Source organism: Microcaecilia unicolor, chromosome 11 (genome assembly GCF_901765095.1).
Source record: "Microcaecilia unicolor chromosome 11, aMicUni1.1, whole genome shotgun sequence".
Taxonomy (NCBI): domain Eukaryota; kingdom Metazoa; phylum Chordata; class Amphibia; order Gymnophiona; family Siphonopidae; genus Microcaecilia; species Microcaecilia unicolor.
In genome coordinates, this window is record NC_044041.1 from 98,335,028 (window position 1) to 98,358,431 (window position 23,404).

Here is a 23,404-nt window from a genome sequence, read left to right on the forward strand (position 1 = left end):
CAGAGAGCAGGTGTCAATGTAAATTAGCTATGTTCCAGCCACATTTAGGATCCCTCAGCTGGTGTAACTACAGGTGTATAAATGTTAGGCATACCGATACCGGCTTACACTAGTCCTATATAATAATTTGCACCTCCAACGTTCCATGTCTGGCTGCCTGGGTTTGTAACATCTCCTGACGTCAGCCAGCCTCCAGCATTCCATTCCCCCTCACTGTCCCGCCCTCGCGTCAAGACATAATGACGTCAGAGGGCGGAACAATGAGAGGGAATGGGACGCTGGAGGCTGGCTGACGTCAGGAGATGTTACGAATGGAACGGAAGCCAGCGCCAGCCAGTCAGAGAACGTTCAGGTCAGGGGTGTAGCCAGACTTCAGCGGGAGGGGGGTCCAGAGCCCGAGGTGAGGGGGCACATTTTAGCCCCCCCGGCTCCGCCGACCCCCCCGCCATTGCCGCCCCTCCCCGATTGCCGCTGACACCGCCCACCAGCCGTTGTCGACCCCCCTCCCCGACGACCCGCTCGATCCCCCTGCCGACGACCCACTCGACCCCCCCTCCCGCCGCCAGCCTGCCTACCTTTGCTGGCGGGGGATCTGCAAGGCTTCGTTCTGTGAGTCTGACGTCCTGCATTTACAATGTGCAGGACATCAGAAACAGAAGGACTAGGAAGCCTTTTGCGAGGAAGACCTCGGCTGGCGGGGGGTTGGGGTCCCCCGCCAGCAAAGGTAGGTGGGTTGGCGGCGGGAGGGGGGTCGAGCGGGTCGTTGGCAGGGGGGTCCAGGGCCCAATCTAGTAACATAGTAGGTGACGGCAGAAAAAGACCGGTACGGTCCATCCAGTCTGCCCAACAAGATAAACTCATATGTGCTACTTTATATGTATACCTGGCCCTGATTTGTATCTACCATTTTCAGGGCACAGACCGTAGAAATCTGCCTAGCACTAGCCCCGCCTCCCAACCACTAGCCCTGCCCCCTAACCACCGGTGCTGCCACCCAATCTCTGCTAAGCTTCTGAGGATCCATTTCTTCTGAACAGGATTCCTTTATGTTTATCTCACGCATTTTTGAATTCTGTTATTGTTTTCATCTCCACCATCTCCTTCGGGAGCGCATTCCAAGTATCCACCACTCTCTCCATGAAATAAATACTTCCTGAGATTTTTCTTGAGTCTGCCCCCCTTCAACCTCATTTCATGTCCTCTAGTTCTACCGCCTTCCTGTCTCCGGAAAAGGTTTGTTTGTGGATTAATACCTTTCAAATATTTGAACGTCTGTATCATGTCACCCCTGTTTCTCCTTTCCTCCAGGGTATGCATGCTTCCCCTCCCAGAACTACCTCTCCAGTATATGTATTTTTGGAAACCCAAAAGTGTGTGGTTATATTAAACGCACACACTGCTCTACTTCCCCTCCAGGAACTACCTCCCTGGTATCTGTGTGTGTGTTTGGCAGCTTTCAAAATCCTTATTTCTGTACACAAAATACTGCTGTATGCATGCAAATGCCTTTTAAAATTACCCTTATAGTTTTCATGGGGTAATTCTCAAAAACAGAAGAATGTTTGCACTTTTGCTTAGAAAATCTGGCAAAGTCTATACAGTGAAAAATATGTTCATACTTTTTAATCTTGCACACGCAGTTCAAAATTGATGCCATGAAATAGCAAAAAGCACAAGGTGTTACTTCTGCAGGATACATCTTACCGTTCTGCAGTAGAGGGGTGACTGCAACATTTGTCTAAGGTTCCTGAAAGCACAGCAGAGGTGAGCAGGAAGAATCACAGGTACTTCAACATATCACAGTCATTCTCTAAAGACCAGAGAAAGAAATATTTTTAAAAAAGAGTCCACATATTGCCAAAAAAGCAACTTGGCTTTCATTTGGCAAGTTTCTGTTTTCGAGGGAGAAGATTATTGTAAGCTAGGCAGAGCCTTTAAATGGGTTTCCTTCAAAGGTGATTGAAACTACAGTAGAATATAAATAGAAAAGTAGCAGACAAAAGAAAAATGAAAAAGAAAAGCTGCAGAGGTCCCTGTGTACTGGTGCATAAAAAGGGGACCACCCAGAGAAGTACCAACCAAGGGATATTTATTAAAAATCACATAAAAAGATATACAGATCTATAAAATCCATAAAAAATGTAATATCAAAACTTGACGCAGTCCTGCGTTTCGGTGCACAATGCGCCTGCCTCAGGAGTCTGAACTTCAATTGGACCTTGTACTGTTTAGAAACAGATATAAACACAACACCATCAAACAGCCAACCACAATATGTGCATTGGCAGCAAAATGACACCAACTGCTGAAAGTTACACAGCTGGGGCTAGATTCTACATATGGCGCCTGAAAACTCTGTGCGGAAAAAAAATACACCTAGGCATATGCTCTAAAGTACATCTAAATTTTATAGAATAGGCTTAAATTTCCACATAGTATATAGAATTACGCCAAGCGCCTCTCCACGTGACCAAATTTTATTGCAGCCATTTATGTCATGTTTTACTTGGCATAAATCCTGGTGCCTAAATTAGATGCAAAGGGTCCAATTCAAATATGGTGCCTAAAATGAACGTGTGTTAGGCAATCATGCCTAAGTGTATTCTAAATACTGCACGTAAATCTACATGCGGTATTTAGAATACGCTTAGGCGTAATTCATGTGACTAAATCAATGCACATTCATTTACACCAATGAAAAGCTGGCGCAAATCCCTGCACATAGATTTATGTGCCCTGGCCCATATTTTATAACAATGCACATAGATTTTGGAATGCCCATAACATGCCCATTTCCATGCCCCTAAGCACACCCCTTTTTGCTTGCGCACGTTAGAATTTAGGCACAGTACATTACAGAATACACTTAGCAATGTACATGCGTAAATTCTAATTTTTACCAATTAGTACTCGTTATTGCTTGTTAAGAGCTGTTAACAACACTTAACAGCTTGTTAAAACAATTAATCTATGCGTGTAGTTATTGAATATGCCTAGATTTTAAGTGCAGAACCACGTGTAACTCTATGTGCACTATACAGAATCCGGGGGTGACTGGGTATATTCTATAACAACGTACATAGATTTTAGAAATGCACATGCCCCGCCCATGGCCACACTCCTTTTCAACTATGTGACTTAGAATTTATGTGCATCAAATTTTTTTATTCATTTATTGCGTTTGTATGCCACATTTTCCCACCCATTGGTAGGTTCAATGTGGCTTACATGTTACAAGGGGGGCAGTTACAGAATTCAATTCCATTGACATTTAGTTCAGATGCCAATGGATATCATAACTTAGACTGTGTTTACAGGTATTGTTGAGGAATGGGTAGAAGTTTGTGAAAGTGATGCATGCTTCGTTGTTTCCTGTTCTGAGGTTCATGTTGGCGAGATTCGGTGTTTGAAATTAGCCAGAGCTGGTGGGGAAGAATTTCATAAACGTGCGTTTTTAGGTGTTTCCTGAAGCTTAGGTAGTTATTCTTGAGTTTCAGGGCCTTTGGCAGAGAGTTCCAGAGTTGGGTGCCTACAAAGAAGAAGCTGGTGGCGTAGGAGGATTTGTATTTCAACCCTTTGCATTTGGGATAGTGGAGGATATGATCTAGCAGTTTCTATCAGGTTTCTTGTTGGTAGATCAATAAGATCAGTCATATAATTTGGTGAAAGGCCGTAGATGATTCTGTGTATGGTTGAGCAGATTTTGAAGGTTATACGAGCTTTGATTGGTAGCCAGTGTAGTTTTCGGAGGAGGGGTTTCGCACTGTTGAAGCGTGTTTTTCCGTAAATGAGTCTGGCTGCTGTATTTTGTGCTGTTTGTAGTTTTCTTATGATTTGTTCTTTGCAACCTACATAGATCCCGTTGCAGTAGTCTACGTGTGCTAGTATCATTGTTTGAATCATGTTGCAAAATATGTCCCTAGGGAAGTACGATTTTAAGCGTTTAAGTTTCCACATAGTGTAAAACATTTTCTTTGTCGTAATCTTAGCTTGGTTTTGGAATGACAGATTTCGATCTATTGTTACTCCTAGTATTTTCAAATTGTCTGAGATAGGTATGGGTGAGTCCAATGCATTAATGGTAGTGAGTAGTTGGTTCTTGTATTGAGAAGAGAGGATGAGGCTTTGGGTTTTATTTGTGTTGAGTTTTAATCTCAATGCTGATGCCCAGGATTCCATAATGGTCATACTATTTTTTATTTCGTTGGTGATTTCTGTAGGATGTAGTTTAAAGGGTATGTAAATTGTAATGTCATCCGCGTAGAGGAATGGATTGAGGCCATGTTTGGCTAATGATTTGGCCAGTAAATACACTTAGCGAGTTGTGCTGTAAATCTTAATTAATGTCAATTAGTGCTGATAATTGCTTGTTAACATCCAATTAACAGCACTGATTAGTTAAACAATTAAGTTTTGCACATTGTTATAGAATATGCTTTGATTTCCATGTGGAAATTAAGGCATGATATATAGGATCCAAGGGCTCTGAGGATTAAAAAAAAATAAAAAATAAAAGTTATATTCAACCGGGGTCACACAACGTTTATGTGGTCCTGGCTGAATATCGGCCAGGCCCACATAAGTGCTGAGTGCCCAGCGCGCTCAAATTTATCTCTGATATTCAGTGCCGGTGCCAAGACATGACCTGACATTGAATATCTGAGGATACTATAGTTGGCAACGATCAGCGTTTTAAAAAAACGCTGACCGCCGCTGGCTGAGTATCAGGGGGCCTACTTATCTCCCTAATTCTATATAGTGTGCCACAAGTTAGGTGCCAATTAGGCAGTAAACTTTAGGTGTTCAAATGGCATTTAGGCGTCTAAACAGGGGTAAATAGCAGTTAGCACCTCACTGTACTTAGGTGCTATTCTATAAATTTACTCTTAAGCATAGGCGCCGACTCCGTGGGTGCTGTGGGTGCTTGAGCACCCCCAATATTTCACCCACCAGAGGGACCAGAGAGAGAGAGAGAGAGAGAGAGAGAAGGGAAGACTGAACTAAGCACCAAGCCTGCACGCTTTTCACCGCTGCTGCCGCCCTAACCCTGACGAGGTAAGATGATGACTTTTAAAATTTGGAGGAACGGGGCCTGGAACTTGAAGGGAGGGAGGGAGGAGGGGGGCCTTGGAACTCGGAGGGACCCTGGAACTCGGAGGGAGGGGGACCCTGGAACTTGGAGGGAGGGGGACGACCCTGGAGGGGGCAGGGGGGACGACCCTGGAACTCGGAGGGGGGACCCTGGAACTCGGAGTGAGGGGGACCCTGGAACTCGGAGGGAGGGGGGCATGGAACTGGGAGGCACTGGAACTGGGAGGGAGGGAGGAGGGGCCTGGAACTCAGAGGGAGGGGGAGGGGGACGATGGAGGGGGGACAAGGGAGAGGGAGGGGGAGGGGGAGGGGGACAGAGGGAGGGGGATGAGGGGGAGGGGGAGGGAATGGACCACCTGTAAAAAAGAAAAAATTCAGCACCCTCAATCATTTTGAAAAGTTGGCTCCTATGCTCTTAAGTGCTTCAATATGCAACTACAAAAAGGGTGTACATGTAGGTGGGGCACACACTTAGGCATCAAACTTGTAGAATGCTGTAATTTGCATGCCTAGGTGCCAACATTTACACCTGCCTTTGACATGGTATAAGTGCTGCTGCCTAAATGTTGGTGCTTATTAGGTTCTATTCTATAATGGAATCTAGGCACCCAGATACCATTACAGAATAGTTTGGATACCTAATTTTTTAGTGTCTTTAATAGAATATCCTCCTATCCGCCGGATTCTATATAGGGCGACTAAAATTGCATGAGCAAATCAGCACTCATTGCCAATTTGTGCGTACAACTTAATGGATTAATGGGCCAACATCTGAAGGAGTGGCCTAGTGGTTAGAGCAACAGTCTTGAAATCCAGAGGTGGCCAGTTCAAATCCCACTGCTGCTCCTTGTGATCTTGGGCAAGTCACTTAACCCTCCATTGCCTCAGGTACAAACTTAGATTGTGAGCCCTCCTGGGACAGAGAAATATCCAGAGTACCTGAATGTAACTCACCTTGACCTACTACTGAAAAAGGTGTGAGCAAAATCTAAATAAATAAATCAATCAGCATCAACAATTGGCTAACAACCAATTATTGGCATTAATTGGCCTTGATTTGGAGTTGCATGAATATCATATTATATTATGATGTGTGTGTAATTCTTGTAGCATGTAATTTCAAGGGGGTGTGGACAGGGGCATTTTTCGGGGGGGGGGGGGGGGGGGGTTCCAGGGGCATTCCCAGAATTTACATGCATTGTTGGAATGGACTCGATCAGCCCCTAACTTAGGTGCCACCATTTATGCCTGCCTGCCTGCTTTCAGCAGGCACAATTGCTGGTGCCTAAAGTTAGGCACTGTTTATGCGCTTAGGGCCAGATTCTATATATGGCACCTAAAAACTCTGCTCGGTAAACATTTCCACCTAAGTATTCTATAAGAGGCACCTAGATTTAGGTGTGGTACACAGAATAAGCTTAGTTGATATCCCAGTGCTTAAAACTAGGCACCTACATTTAAACAAATGAAAACATGGCGTAAATCCCTGCATTTAGATTTACGTGCACTGGGGCATATTCTATAACTACACATGTAAATTTTAAAACACCCATGAAACACTCTTTTCCCCACCAATAGCAACGCCTCCTTTGAACTGCGCATATTAGAATTTAGGCACACATCATTACAGAATACACTAAGCGAGTTGTGCACATAAATTCTAATTATTGCCAATTAGTGCTCATTATTGATTGTTACATGCTGTAATCCAACGCTGATTAGCTTGTTAAGCCAATTAATTTACACACATAGTTACAGAATATGCCTGGATTTCAGTGCAGATCTCTAGGCTTGCTTTATAGAATCTGCCAATTAGTGCTATTCTATAAAGGATGCAAATCTTAAAATTTTTAGTGCCGATATTGTGCAAGCTTGTGCCCTGCCTATGCTCCACCATGTAAATGTCCACCTGCAAGGTTTGTGCTGTTGAAAGATATGCGTATACTTACAGAGTAATGCATAGCTGGATTATTCTGAATTATGTGCATATGTGTTTCACATACATGCATAAATGACTCGAGTACTGGCATTTATGCACACACCATGCTGCTTATCTGTAGGTGACTCCTTATAGAATTTTCTTCATAATGTCCCAGCAACCTTACAGAGATTGGGCCCCATTTCTCTAAGACAGAGGTTCCCAATCCCAACCCAGTCCTTGGGTACACTCAGCCAGTCAGCTTTCACAATATCCACAATGAATATGTATGAGATAAATTTCCATACACTACCTCCACTGTATGCAAATCTATCTCATGCATATTCATTGTGGATATCCTGAAACCCTCACTGGCTAGGTGTGTTCCAAAGACTGGGCTAAGAACCAGTGCTCTATGCCTAACTTAAGTTTCTGCACCATGGCTTTATAATGTAGACCAGGCAGTTCAGTTAGTTTTTTTTCATGTATTGATACTTGCAGGTAAGCACTTTAAATGTAATACAATCTTTGATGTTATGAAATTATATAAAGGTTGACAAGGGAGAACACTTTATACTTGTGACCAATCATAAACCATTCTTGCCTTCAATCGAAAAATCACTTTACCATCTAAATGAATGTTACAAAGAGGACTAATTTTACAAGTCTGCAGGCTTTGATTATGGGACCCCCATCTCATTTGCAACACACAAACTCAACTCAATAGTCTGTACTTAGGCCAGTTGCCAATTTAAAATACAGATACTGACAATTAACCAGAAAACAATCTATTTTGACAAAAGTACTAGCAACTATGCTAGTGGGTTGGCTAAGCTGCTTTCACAAAACATTACTGAAGTCACACAGAAGGCATTTTAACAGATTGCTACAGGGAGGGCAGGATATACTCCTCTTACTTTCTTACCTATCTATGGGGCCCTTTTACTAAACCACGTAAGCGCCTACGTGCACCAATTTGGAGTTACCACTTGGCTACCGCATGACTCTTGTGGTACTTTCATTTTTGGTGTGCATCCACTATGCGCGTCTGAAAAATAATTTTTATTTTCTGACGAGCACCAGCTATTCGCATCAAGTGGCATTTGATATGCGTAGGTCATTACTCAAGGGCATAGCTACGTGGGGCCACGGGGGCCTGGGCCCCTGTAGATTTGGCCATGGACCCCCCTGCCGACGACCCTCTCGACCCCCCCTCCCGCCGCCAACCCGCCGCCAACCCGCTGTCGCTGCCTGCTACCTTTGCTGGTGGGGGACCCCAACCCCGCCAGCTGAGGTCCTCTTCTTCCTTTGTTCTGTTTCAGATCGCAAGGCTTCATTCTGTTTCTGTGAGTCTGATGTCCTCCACGTTGTACGTGCAGGACGTCAGACTCAGAAACAGAACGAAGAAAGAAGAGGACCTCGGCTGGCGGGGGTTGGGGTCCCCCGCCAGAAAAAGGTAGGCGATGGCGACGGCGGGGGAGGGTTGGCGGCGGGAGGGGGGTCAAGAGGGTTGTCGGAAGATGGGGGGGGGGGTCAAAGTTGGTGGTGGCGGCGGCGGCAGCGGGGGGGGGGGGTCGGCAGCGCCGGGGAGGGGCTAAAATGTGCCCCTTCACCTCAGGCTCTGGACTCCCCTCCCACCGAAGTCTGGCTACGCCCCTGTCATTACCGCTCGGTTAATGCGTGAGACCTTATCGCTAAGTTAATGGCTGGTGGTAAGGTCTCAGACCCAAAATGCATGCACGCCAATTTTTATTTTGCTGCATGTCCAATTTTGGCAAAAATAAAACAGGGCCTTTTTTACAGGCCCACGGAAAAATGGATCTGCGCATGTCCAAAACCTGCGCCAACACTACTGCAGCCAATGTTTCAGCGCACCTTAGTAAAAGGACCCCTATATGTTCCATCTTTGGTTATACCCTAAACTGTCTATGAAAATGTTTTATTATATATTGTATTGACATTGTCAGTAGTATACTGTGATTTGAATATTTTTACTGCTGTAATTAATTGTCTATTGCTTATGTTTGATATATTCTTACTGTACACTGCCTTGAGTGAATTCCTTCAAAAAGGCAGTAAATAAATCCTAATAAATAATAATAATAACAACACTATTTGGTAGGTCTTAGGCCCCCATTGTAATACACGTACATTTTAAAACTTCCACAACTAGGGCCAGTATGGTTCTGCCTGCTGAAGAAAACCAGCAGAGGAGGAAAGATGCACAAGGGGTGAGGAGAATTAAGAAAGACTGTACCCCTCCACCCCTTCACACAACTTTTGGCAGCAGCTGACCTTCCAGGGCAAGAATTAGCACATCCAAAAGGGCCCCTCCTACAACCTTGGCTCCTAGACATAGTAGATGACGGCAGAGAAAGATCTGTACGGTCCATCCAGTCTGCCCAACAAGATAAACTCATATGTGCTATTTTATGTGTATACCTGACCTTGATTTGTATCTGCCATTTTCAGGGCACAGACTGTAGAAGTCTGCCCAGCACTAGCCCCGCCTCCCACCACCGGCTCTGCCACCCAATCTCCGCTAAGCTTCTGAGGATCCATTCCTTCTGAACAGGATTCCTTTATGTTTATCACATGCATTTTTGAATTCTGTTACCGTTTTCATCTCCACCACCTCCCACGGGAGGGCATATCACTGTATGCCTATGCCTTAATCCTGCCTTGACAATGGTTGCCTATGGCAAGCACTTTATGAGTAATTATTGCATAAAAAAGATTTAAGAGTGATGATTAGAGAAGCTGCATGAAGTGTCAACCAGGCATTTGCAGAGTCAAGGTGAAGTTAATGACTGTGTTGCGGTGGTGCGGACTTCACTACGGCAAAGAAGAATTGGACACAATGTGAAATTGATTGTGTAAAACATGGCTCTACGTGTCGTCATTCATATCCATGGCTTAATCATGACAGCAGGAGGCTGAGAATTAGGGGCGTATGGTTAAAATCCAACTGCAGCTCCTTGTGATCTTGGGCAAGTAACTTAACCCTCCATTGCCTCAGGTACAAGCTCAGATTGTGAGACCCAGGGAAAGAAAAATACTACTACTACTACTACTACTACTACTTAACATTTCTAAAGCGCTACTAGGGTTACGCGGCGCTGTACAATTTAACATAAATTTAACATAACATAACATAACATAACATAACATAACATAACATAAATTTAACATAAAATACCTACTACACCTGAATGTATACTATTTTGATAGCTTTCAGGCTTACAGGTGGTATAAGAAACAAGAGGGGAACTTATCAATGTGGGTTTCTGTTAAGTCGGGTTATTTTTACACAGAGTCCCATTTTATGCAATGAGACCCTGTGTTAAAATAACCCGACTTGTGGTAAAATAACCGGAGTTAACAGTAGCCCACATTGATAGTGTGCCCCCTAAATTTACAGGACTAAACCAAGTGTTCTCAACCCAGTCCTGGGGACAGATATGGGAAGAAAACAATAGATCATAAGGTCTTCCAGGCACCCTTGAGGATTTCATGAAATGGGAAACAGTCAATATGTTCTAATTTAACCACCTAAGCTGTCAACTAATGCAAGGGCTGAGCAGGCCAAATACTCAAAAAAAATATAGAACCACCTTCAGAAATATGAACATACTCTTCATATCAGCACACCATCATTAGAGGTGTTGATGCCCCTGTATAAGTCGTTGGTGAGGCCCCACCTGGAGTATTGTGTTCAGTTCTGGAGGCCGTACCTTGCTAAGGATGTAAAAAAAATGGAAGCGGTGCAAAGAAAAGCTATGAGAATGGTATGGGATTTGCGTCACAAGACGTATGAGGAGAGACTTGTGGACCTGAACATGTATACCCTGGAGGAAAGGAGAAACAGTGATGATATGATACAGATGTTCAAATATTTGAAAAGTATTAATCCGCAAACGAACCTTTTCCAGAGATGGGAGGGCGGTAGAATGAGAGGACATGATATGAGAGTGAAGGGGGGCAGACTCAAGAAAAATGTCAGGAAGTATTTTTTCACGGAGAGAGTGGTAGATACTTGGAATGCCCTCCCGCGGGAGGTGGTGGAGATGAAAACGGTAGCGGAATTCAAGCATGCGTGGGATAAACATAAAGGAATCCTGTGCAGAAGGAATGGATCCTCAGAAGCTTAGCCGAGATTGGAAGGTGGGGCTGGTGTTTGGGTGGTGGGGCTAGTTCTGGGCAAGACTTCTACGGTCTGTGTCCTGAAAATGGCAGATACAAATCAAGGTAAGGTATACACAAGAAGTAGCACATATGAGTTTATCTTGTTGGGCAGACTAGATGGACCGTGCAGGTCTTTTTCTGCCGTCATCTACTATGTTACTATGTAGAGAGGACTCATCATCTATCAAAGGGGATGAGGTGCCTGGAGGGTCTTGACAGTCTCGTGAGATTTCTGCAGGGAGTCTTGGCCGCCATTTTTAAAGTATGGCAGTGCCGGGCAGGGGGAATAGTGGCAGCACAATGGGCAGGAAAGAACATGTTCCCCCATGCAGAGGCCACTAGATCACCAGGGGCGTGCCTTTAAAGGTAGGACCGGGGAGGGCTGTAGTGTGTGCCATGCATCCGGGTAGAGCCTCTGGGCCTCCTAGAGCCTCTGAGCCCTCGAGAACTGCCCGGTTGTCCGAATGGTCAGTCTGCCCCTGCCTAGAGCAATTACAATCAAAGGCTGAATACCATAACTGGCATGCCTTCTTCCCTTCCAACCCCACTGCTTTCCAAAAATGTTGCGAGATAAGAATAAATGAAGTTTTTAATAACAAGAATAAATGTGTGTATATGCTTATGTGGGGATCGATACACACTGGGAGGCTTGCAAGGAATGTGAACAATAAGAAATCTTTCTGTTTTGGACCTCTCTTCCAAGTGCTGTTTTGATTGCACTTGGCAGCAGGTTTCAAACCAAAGCAACACCGTGGAATTTAATTTTGAACAAAGCTGTCAGTGAGCCGCATTGTAATAGGGAAAGGCTATTACAAACAAACAAAAGGCATTTTAACACCACGAGGAACTGTCGGCCTCGATTCTGCCAGTTACAACACCAACAATCAAGTTATAGCCAAAATAAGGCTGTCTACTTTTTCACTCAAACAGATTTGGATGCTTCCGATTAGTGATAAATGACATAGTATTATTTCTGCTATTTATTTCTACTGTAGGGCTGCTAGACAAATGCAGTGCTGTACAGACACACGTCAGGGATGGTCCCCCGCTTAAGGGAGCTTACAATTTAGTCAAGACACAGAGATAAGACAAATGAGACTTCAGGAATATATATGGCTATAATCAACAAGACAATGGGTCACGGAGAGCCAAGTTTTAAAATTGAAAAGCAGCTTCAAAGATGTGGGATTTTAGGCCTGATTGAAAGACGGCCAAAGAAGGGCCAAGATTCATTAGCTCTTGGGTTGTGCTGTCATTAAAAATACAAAGGAATATGTTTTGTTTCACTTCCCACCCAAAACGACATAAAATAATTGACATTTTGTTTGTTTTCTGCTGTTTCCTTTCATAGGCACATCTTCCTTCCATCCGAGCATCTGTCCCCCACACCACCTTGGCAGACTTCAATCCTCTCCCCACCCCCCATCCCGTGAGCCCCTGACTTGCAGATAGGAGTAGAAAATCAACACAGAGGCAGGTGGCACCAGACTAACCAATGTATTGAGGAATGAGCTTTTGATGACCAGAATCCATTTTGTCAGATGCGTGAAGTGAAATTCAGGACATGGGTAAAGAATGAGGGTGGAGGGGAATACTTTATCAAGTATTGGAAATTACAGGATAGAGTGTGGAAAGGGGGAGATGATGGCTGCAGGGTTCAGTTAACTGACAGCTGTGGTGGGTAAGAGAGAATAGGGTGATCTCAGAACAGTTAAGCCCATTCACACCTGTAGTGTGTTACGGATTCATTGTCTCTATTCAGGTCTAGGGGTGATGATGTTAAGCTTTTTGATAGGTTCCAGTTCAGCAGTTTTAGGCTGGAGTGGCCTTTTGAAGTTTGTTTATAGGAGTAAGGCAACCTTATGGACATTTACAGGCAGATGATCAAAAGCCCCACGCTGTTCCAAACAGCGCTCTAAAATAGTGCTGAAACAGCGCGGGGCGCTATTAGACATATGATCAGAGATAATGCATGCAAATTTAAGCAGCGCAATTATCTCTGATGATGGGGTAGAAGTGCGGGAGAATTGTGCCTGAGCATGCGCTCAGCACAATCATAGTTTTTACCTTTAGATTGTAAGCTCTCTTGAGCAGGGACTGTCCTTCCCCATGTTTAAACTTGTACAACGCTGCGTAACCCTGGCAGCGCTATAGAAATGCTAAGTAGTAGTAGTAGTAGTAGTAGTTGTTTGACAAGTCTGGGATGGAGACCAATGAAAAGAGAAGGACGCCCATCTTTAAATCGGAAGATGGACGTCCTCAACTGCCCTGTTGCAGGGACGGACAAATTTCAAAGGGGGTGTTGGAGGTATAGGGACGGGGCAGTTGAGGACGTCCAAAATTTGGACGTTTCTGTGGCAGGGCAGTAGAGGATGTCCAAAATTTGGACATTTCTGCAATGGGCAGATAAGGACGTCCAAAATTGGATGTTTCTACGAGAAAGATGTCTTTCTCATAGAAACATCCAATTTTGGATGTCTTTAACTGCCCATTGCAGAAACGTCCAAATTTTGGACGTCCTCAACTGCCCTCGCTGGCAGGTTTGCTATAGGGGGGAATGGGGGCCTGCTAACATGCAAATGCATGCTGGACAGGGCTCACCATTCCTCCCCAATGATCTGCAAACCCTAACGCCAGCTCAGAGCTGGCGTAGGGTTTGCTGCGGCCAGCGACACAATCTTTGGTGCGCTGGTCGCTGATCATTGGGGATGAATGCATTAAGCACTGATTAGCATGCATTTGTAAGCTACTTGCACTAAGAGCCCTCGAGCACGTTGTTTCACACACTCGAGGGCTCTGATCATGGGGTGGTAGCAAACACCAGTGCTAGTATGGCACTAACAGCCTCTAGCGCCGGCGTTTGCTTTTGATCATCTGCCAGTTAGAGAGTGTTCTGGAACAGTGAAGCAGGAGCTTTCAAGGACCACACAGTCCACTTCCTCAGATGCACAAAGTGAAAGTTCAGGATATGGGCAGGTTATACAGGAGCCTTCCAGGACCCTCTCTAACTGAACAGTTATATTATTACTACAAAGAAACTGTAAGGGACTAAAACAGCTACCCTTTTCAAAGTTTTACTCCATCTTGCTTCTGCACTGGTTGCTAATGATGCTGGCCAGGGCTGGATTATGGTATAGGCAAACTAGGTACATGCCTAGGGCCCAAATGTTTAGAAGGTACACTCTCAGGTATGCCAGTTCAATGGATCCTAAGGCAAGTTTTTGGGGTCTGTGCGTTTGTGTTGGGGAGGGGGGGGAGGAGAGATCAGTGCCATAACTGCCCACAGATGTCTGTCTGTTCTCCCTATCCCTGAGCAATGTCCTCCGTTCAGCAGGCTTTTACCTGCTGCTTCTTCCTCTGTCTGTTTTCATCTGCAGTCGGGACCACAGGAACATAATTTGTGGATGTTTTAAAATGTATTTTATATTTTCATGGGAGGAGCCCAGTGCACTAAGTGCACTAAGAGGTTAATCCCATCTTGTTGCTGGCAGTCTCCATCATGTTAATAAGTGCCATGTACCATGCACAAACATACAAGACATAATAAACTGAATGAGAAATTTATCAGTGCCCTTTCTCAGGTCACATCCCTATTTCTGTACATCATGGTCTAAGTTTCCTGTTACTTTTTAAATGTTTACCCTTTGAAATGTGACCACCCCATATGTTCTTGTTGTACCGAGAAGCTCCGATATGTTGGGGCCTGAGCTTTATAACCCTCGATCCTCAATCCAACTGCCTGGGATACAGATTTATACACAGCTCAAGGCTTCCCTAGGGGCGGTAAATGAATCCTTTCCTGTCTGAAACCTGCTTGGATAGATCTCCAGGGGTTTCGCAGCCTGAGGCGCATATATTAACTCAACTGATTGCTGTTTCTTAATGGCTTGCTTAATTGGTTCAGGTTAGGCATAGAAGTTAGGAGCTGGGGGGTTTAATTATGCCCTAGTGGGTAGGGAAGATTATTTTCATTAATTCTTCTGATTTACAATGGAATTTGTAAGACTTCCAGTTGTACTGTCTCCCATGCTCTGCTTCACCAGACTTCAGGTATAGCTACAGTACCAGACTAGCCTTAGATGACTCAGGATCATAAGTACTAGTTCTCTGTATTCCTAACAGCATCTTCTGGACATCTAGCTTTGATTTACAGCCACTTTCTTCCCTTTAAAATCACTGGGGCCGTACCGTTGCAGGAACCATCTGCTATCATATGCAGGATTTTACAGACCTCTATCATATCTCCCCTACAGCTGTCTCTTCTCCAACCTAAAGAGCCTTAATCTCTTCAGCCTTTCCTCATATAAGAATTATTCGATCCCCTCAACCATTTTGATCACTCTCCACTGTATGTCTGAACTCTTCTGCCCAGGGTGTGGCGGTGCACAAAAAAGCTAACAGGATGCTAGGAATTATTAGGAAAGGGATGGTAAATAGGACTAAAAATACTATAATGCCTCTGTATCGCTCCATGGTGTGACCTCACCTTGAGTATTGCATTCAATTCTGGTCGCCATTTCTCAAAACATGATATAGTGGAATTAGAAAAGGTTCAAAGAAGAGTGGCCAAAATGATAACGGAAATGGAACTCCTCTCATATGAGGCTGGGTCCAGGACACCAGCCAAAACATGGCGTAAATCCCGGCACATAGATTTAGACACACTGGGCCATATTCTATAACTAGGCGCCTAAATTTTAGAATGCCCATGAAACGCCCATTTCCTCACCATAACCATGCCCCTTTTTGCTTGCGCACGTTAGAAGTTTGGTGCACATCATTACAGAATATGTTTAGCGAGTTGTGTGCCTAAATTCTAATCAGTACCAATTAGTGTCCATTATTGCTGGTTAAGTGCTGGCATCAATGTTCACTAGCTTGTTAAGCTAATTATGCGCGATGTTATAGAATCCACACTGATTTCAGCGCCTAAATCTAAGCGCGCTATATAGAATCCGGGAGTTAATGTGAAATGACTGGTTTTACCATTTATTTATTTATTCATTCATATGTTAATGCTATTTATATGTTTTTGAAAGATTTTATTTCTTTACTTGTTCTGTAATGCGTTTTATTTTATTATGTATGTTGTATCTCTGGTTGTTTATTTTCACTTTTAATTCTACATATTTTTGTATGTAATTACTTGTTTTTATAGTGTGTATTTGACCTTTGACACAGGCACCGTTTGTGCCAAAACACAACTTTGTTGGGTCGTCTTGCAGATATTATTGACATTGGTAATAACGTCCTTGTTGGTTCCACCAGTGTATTGTGTGCTCCACTTATGTTTTGTCTCTGTTGATTCCACCCGTGGAGTGTTTTTTTCCTTCTTTGGGTCTCTGCCTCTATCCTTTTGGACCATTTTTAGGGGGAAAAAAAGTCCATGGGAAAAATGCACAAAAACAAGCCATTAGGATTTACAGGGGGGTGGGGGGGAAGCATTCTTAGTATTCTCAGTAGACTGACCATACATTCATTCCAGTAGATCAATGGGGTACCCTAGGGAGCACTGCACTGGACGTCACATAAAAGGTCCCACATACATATCTCACCATTACCCCCTTATATTGCATGGTGAGCCCTCCAAAACCCACCAAAAGCACACTGCACCCAACTGTACACCACCATAATAGCCCTTATGTCTGCAGGGGTCACCTATGTGTGGGTACAGTAGGTTTTTGGTGGGCCTTTTAGGGATCATACTTTCCACCATCAGTGTAACAGTTAGAGCAGGATATGGGCCTGGGTCCCCTTCTCTACAGTGCACTGCACCGACCATTAGGCTACTCTAGGGAACTGTCTGCTGCTCTAATAGGACTGACTATAACATATGAAGCAATCATAGAGGCTGGTATGTACTATTTCTTTCATATCTTTGGGGGGTGGGAGGGGGGTCAGTGACCACTGGGAAAGTAAGGGGAGGGGCATGCCTTAATTCCTCCAGTGGTCATTTTGTCATTTAGGGCAACTATTTGTGACTTAATTGTGATTGATACCATCTAGCTTTTAGCCCCGGACATTTTTGTTTTGTTCCGTTATGGCACAAAAATGTCAAAGTTTTGGGAACAGCCGGATTCTGCCCCCAGCACACGAACTACATAGTAAACTTCTTAGAAATATGTCTCGAAAATAGCGATTTGGACATTTTGTGCTGCTTTTTGGATGTTTTTCTGTTTTGAAAATGAGCCCCATAACATTTATAATCTATACGTATTAGTTCATTGAGAACAGGATGAATATGAGGTAGCTCACGGATCAGAGGATCAAGCCTGAGGTAGCATTTCATGATGTCTTCAAGAAAATAGGTGAATACATTTGGAACAGAATCAATCAAGTATAAAATACTATGTTATCTCGAACTGGAATAATGTTCTATATATTTCAGGCATGAATTGCAGTGAAATTTGTTACTGCAAATCAAAAGATTCAATACCAACATTCCAAGATCAGTGGCGTTCCAAGGGTAGTTGACACCTGGGACTGGTCATTTTTAACACCCCTCTCCAAAATCCAGTACTAGGCATACCGAGAATACAAAACACTCAGGACCTATAGAGCAATTCTACTAATACCATAAGCAGTCATTTCTACGAGTCACACAAGGAAAAGGAAAGCATCTTAAACACTACAGTGAGCACTAGAACATCAATTCACCTATTGTAAAACGAAACCAGACAGAATAGTACAGATCGTCGATCCTGCACAGTCAATGCCAACTGAAAGCCATGCCTTTTTCACAAACACAGATACACCCTAATCCACTATAGAATAAGTAATCATAAACTTTCTATTTAGACAAAAATTAAACTGAACCCCCAAGATGCCAGACTCTGCATACAATGCAACACCACAGAAACAGAAAATGTCCCCTAGTACTGTGCAAAATATAAAGACAGCAGATGTAAATTTGAAAAAAAGTAACAAATACCAATCACCACTTTACAAATTAACAGAAACAAAACAAATATAGAAAATAAAATAATACCATTTTATTGGACTAATACATTTAGCTTTCAGAGGCCAAAACCTCCTTCCTCAGGTCAATACAGTATAGTGCTGTTATAGTATCCTATCCTAATCTGAGGAAGGGGGGCTTGTTCTCTGAAAGTTAGTCAAATGTATTAAAATTAGTCCAATAAAAAGATTACCTTATGTACATGTTCTATTTATAAACATTTATTAATGCATCTACTATACTACTTTATCCTAAAGGAATAAAATTAAAAAATATATTTTATTTACAGTTTGTTGTCTCTGGTTTCTGCTTTCCTCATCTTCTTTTCACTGTCTTCCTTCTATCCAGCATCTGTCTTCGCTCTCTCTCTGCCATCCAGTGTCTGCCCTCTCTCCCTGCCCCTTCCATCCACCATCTGCCCGTCTGCCCTCTCTTTCCCTTCCATCCAAATCTACCCTCTATCTCTGTCCCTTCCATCCACCATCTGCCCTCTCTCTCTCCCCCTTCCATCCACTGTCTGCCCTTCCTCTCTGCCCCTTCAATCCACCATTTGCCCTCCCTCTCCCAACCATCCAGGGTCTGCCCTCCCTCTCGCTCCCCCTTCCATCCAGGATCTGCCCCCCTCTCTCTGCCCCCTCTTTTTGGCCCCCAGTTCCAGTCCCATTATCCCACCTGCCCCTAGTTCCAGCCCCAGCCCACATCTACCAACTGCCCCTCCTTTACAGCCCCCAGTTTCAGCCCCACTATCCCACCAGTCCCCAGTTTCAGCCCCAGCCCCCAGCCCTTTTCTCCCACCAGTCCTGAGCTTCAGCCCCCAGCCACTTCTCCCTGTCCCCTTTTCAGCCCCCAGTCCCCACAGTTTCAGCCCCTGCCCATTTTCAGCCCCCAGTTCCAGAACTAGCCCCCTTATCCCACCTACCCTCCTTTTCTGCCCCCATTTCCAGTCCCCTTCATCCACATGCCTTGCATTAGTGCCCTCCTTTTCAGCCCCAGACCCATTCTCCCACCTGCCCCAGGCATGGCCCCATTCTCCCTCCTGCCCCCTTCTCAGACCCCAGTTCCAGCTCCATGCCCCTTCTCCCATCTGAGCCCCCCCCCTCCCAGACCCAGTCCCCTTCTCCCATCTGAGCCCGACCCAGTCCCCACCTGCCTACCAGCTTCGTCAACAGACGACCCTCTTCTCCTGCCACCCGGCACCCTGCCTTTAAAAAAAAATCTGTGAAGCAGCAGCGCAGCGCCTTGTGTGTCGGCCCTTCCTTCACTGTGACCCAGTTCTGACAGTGGGAGATGCTGTTTCACTATCATATTTTCAATAGCGAGAGACGGGTAAGCTTTCCTCTGCAGAATTCTAGAGAACATGCCTGTCCCTAGCAATTGAAAACACAATATTGAAACACTGCCCTCTACTGGCAGCAATGCAGTTGGCGGACTCCCACTCAGTTTAGAGGGAACATTGTCCCCAACCCCATAGAAACACAAATGAACACTTCCCTTCAATGCATGGCTCAAAAAGCATATCTGAAACCAATATGATCCTGCCCAAAGAGTGCCCAGCCTATACAGCCCTGACACACTGCCCAAGAACTGTATTCTGCACTACGCTCTGCAAAATGAACAAGGAAAGCAACAATTTTAGCACTGTAACACCATCCAAGAGCTAAACGCTGTGCCACGGCAACACTGCCCAAAGATCCTGGCAACACCTCCCTGAGGGGCCCTTTTACTAAGGTGCCTATGCACGTCAAACATATGCCATGGGCGGTAATTTCATTTTTTGCGCGTGTCCAGTATGTGGGCTGGAAAATATATTTTATTTTCTGGTGTGCAGCACTAACCTGGCGGTAATCAGCATTGTATGCACGCTGATGATTACTGCTTGGTTAACGCGTGAGACCTTACTGCTAAGTGAACGGGTAAGGTCTCAGGCCCCAGATGGACGCGCGGCAATTTTCATTTTGCCGCATGCCCATTTTCGGCCCCCAAAAAGGCCTTTTTTGCAGGCATGCTGAAAAATGGACCTGCGCACGTCCAATACACGTGTTGAAAACAGCGCAGGCCATTTTTGGTGCACCTTAGTAAAAGGACCCCTAAAACTGCAGACTGCACCACTTCCCCGTAAAGTTTTGCAACACAACTCCAGGAATAGAGCCTCTACCCCAAATGGAGAATAGCCACAGGCGCTGCCCCAAACCCACTGTCTTCACAAACCGAGGCTGCAGATGAAGCACCTGCATATGGGCACTTGTGTCCCCATTCGCCCTGACAGCGGTCTTCCCAACCATCTGTCATAGACAGGGCACTTAAAATGTCACTTGTCCAACAAGGAATAAAAACTGGGGATATCTATACAAAATAGCGCTGATGGGTTAATATACATAAATATATTAAAAAACAAACCCACAGCTAAAAGCAAACATTCACAATTATTAAATAGATAGAAAAAAATATATATGTATTAAATGTGCTCAGAAACATGCGAAAGAGACCAACTCTGTTTCAATGTCCAGAAACAGCAGGCACTTACAACGTATGTGACAGATCTCTGGTGACCCTAGAATGTTAGAATACATTATTGGTTAAATTAGATTCAAGTTTGAAGGTGGAGGCTTCTTTTAAACCTGAATGATGGTGTTGGGGGTATCAGTTTTAGATTGTCTGTGCACCCTTGTTTACACAATGCCCATGTACCAAAAACCCTGTTATATCTGCATTAAAAAATAATAATGAAAATATAAATATACATATATGAGCTATTGCCTTCCCAGTACATTTGCACAAACCTCCCACATCTATGTAAGCCTAGCTTCACTGAGTCTAATGGAACCCGGGGGTTTTAATCTCTCCTTAAGAGGTGCGCACAGGACCGAGTAGACACTGGTGGCAAAAATGTTCAGAACTGATGCACAGGGTCTAGATCAGAGCTGGTCCACACCGTGTGCATCCGTACAGCCAGCTCACAAAGACTTGGTCTGCTGAGAAGGGGGGCTTCACGTCTCCTCTAGATACATGCATGCACATTTTTTTCCCGGTGCATGTACACCTGCGCGTCACCAAGTCCTTACAGAAGCGTATTTACCCCCAGCACAAGCACAAACATCATCCTACCTGCACCGAGCGCCAGACCGCAGGCGCATTCCTTTGCATGCAGCCACTTCTCCAGCAGCTTCAGCCTCTGCGTTCAAAGAGCACCGGGACCAGCTCTACGCCTGACCATCCACGCTGGACCAGCTCCCCTCCTCCGCCACAGGAGGAGCCAATGAGTGATGGTGGAGAGAATCTGGCACTCACTGGTGCTGCAGCTGCCTCCAGGTCTCTCTTGCTGTCTCTCAGCAGCAGCCGCGGAGAGATTCAGATCGAGGGGTGGTGGGCTGGGCTGGAGTGGGATGGGAAAGGGGGGGGGGGGGGGGATCAGATGGTCTTTCAAAGCAGATTGCGCACTATCCGTATATAGGAAACTAGAAAGCCGCAGGGGCTGGTGGTGACTTTCCTGCCTGATCTTCGGGGCTTGCAGAGGGAAAAAGATTAACCACTCCTTTTTGACTCTCTTCCCTCTTCAAATTTTTGCTTTCATTGTCCCCTACCCGTCCCCTGGGAGAAGCTGCTGGAGGCAGATCCTCCACTGGCTCCTTTCTCAGCCTTCACTTCATTGTTAGAACTTCTACCGTAGGTAGATGTAAGGGCTCCTCTCAAAAGTTCACAGCCATGCCAAAAAGATAAATATGTGTGAAAGCAACAAATGCAATAGTCAGATGGTATGGATGGAGCTGACAGGGGGGTATGCTGTCATTTGAGTACTTTTTGTATGAAGCCTGATGGTTTGTAGGTGCATTTTATAGGGCTATTAGCAAAGATGTCAAGTTACCCAATTCCAGGCTGGAGATTTTGAACTCAAATCCCAATGCAGTGTGGGCTTGGTAGTGACTGATCCTGCCCATTGAAAGCAGTGCTTTAAGTCCCATAATGCACCAGGTGGTCAGAAATTTAAGGCTGTCCCAAAATCTCCAACCTGGAACTGGGTAACCAGGCATCTTTGCATTAGCAAAATTTAAGCCACAAGGTTGTAGGGCATGGGGAGTGGGGGCAGGGAGGCTAATCCAATTCCTGTTTTACTCTCTTTCTCCTCCCCCCCTCCCGATTGCAGCCATGGAATTATAGTTTTAATTTCTTGAAGAATTGAAGGATTAGCTGCAATGAGGTGACAGAAATACAAAACTGGGATTAGCTCAGCCTGTGGGGTCACCTTGATGATCATTCTATTAACATAGAACATGATGGCATATAAAGTCCATAGGGATTATGCCATTCACCCAATCAAAAACCAATTGCTCAGTTCTACAATCCCCTTTTCCTTAAGGGGTCCTCTGTGCCTGTCTCATGCCTTCTTGAAGTCTGATGCTGTTCTATTGACTATCTCCATTGGGAGGCCATTCTGTGCATCTATCAACCCTTTTGCAAAGAGTTGGTTCCTTTACTATTTCTGTACAGAAATGCCCAGGCAGCAGCATAACTGAATGGCAGGTCAGAGAGAAATGGCAATGACAATTGATGCACAAAATGATAAGAAGGTCTCTAAAGACACAGATTCACTTACAAGTGTGCAGATTTTCCTGAGGTGTGCTCTTACAACAGAGACAGATTTATGTGTATTGTGGCCCCTAAGCTATAACATTTAAAACGTCCCCCCCACCAATTAAATAGAAAGGGAAGTTTATTATTAAGTTTAACAGCTTTGCACACTAGTAGCTTGTCTAGCTTATATATAAATCACAGAGATGCCAAATTACCCAATTTCAGGATGGAGATTTTGGGACAGTCCTGGATTTCTGACCACCCCATCAAGGCTGAAGCTGTCTGCAACCAAGGAGGTTTAATTGCTTCCCTACACAGCCGCCATCTTGATACACTCAAAATACATTACTTTGTATGGCGGCAAGCTCTGCTTTGGGATGTAAGTTCAAAACCAGGGCTGCCCCAAATCTCCAGCCTGGAACTGGGTAACTTGGCATCTCTGAAATCAGGCCCTGACTTACAGCTCCCTTCAGAAACAGTTTAATGAAATGGGAGTGGCTCAGAGTATTACTCAGGTAACCTCATCAGTTGTGCTTCCCTTCTGTGATATGACCAGCATGGAAGGTTTGTGTAGAGCACTGATCCTTTGCCTTGGATTCTCTGCTAAAGGATACTGCTTACCCTTTCCAGAAAATCCCTAAATTTTGCAGCTGTCAAAAGAGCTCTCAGTTGCTATTTGTATC

The 23,404-nt window shown here is 44.7% G+C and overlaps 1 protein-coding gene across 1 annotated transcript in view; it reads right to left on the reverse strand.

Moving 5' to 3' along the window:
* LINGO3 (leucine rich repeat and Ig domain containing 3) overlaps positions 1-21,427 on the reverse strand; it is a 93,825-nt gene extending 72,398 nt beyond the window's left edge. Inside the window, 2 exon segments of the mRNA XM_030219772.1 lie at positions 1,705-1,810; positions 21,258-21,427. The gene's annotated coding sequence lies outside the window, so the exon portion shown is untranslated.
* Between the last annotated feature and the right edge of the window lie 1,977 nt (positions 21,428-23,404).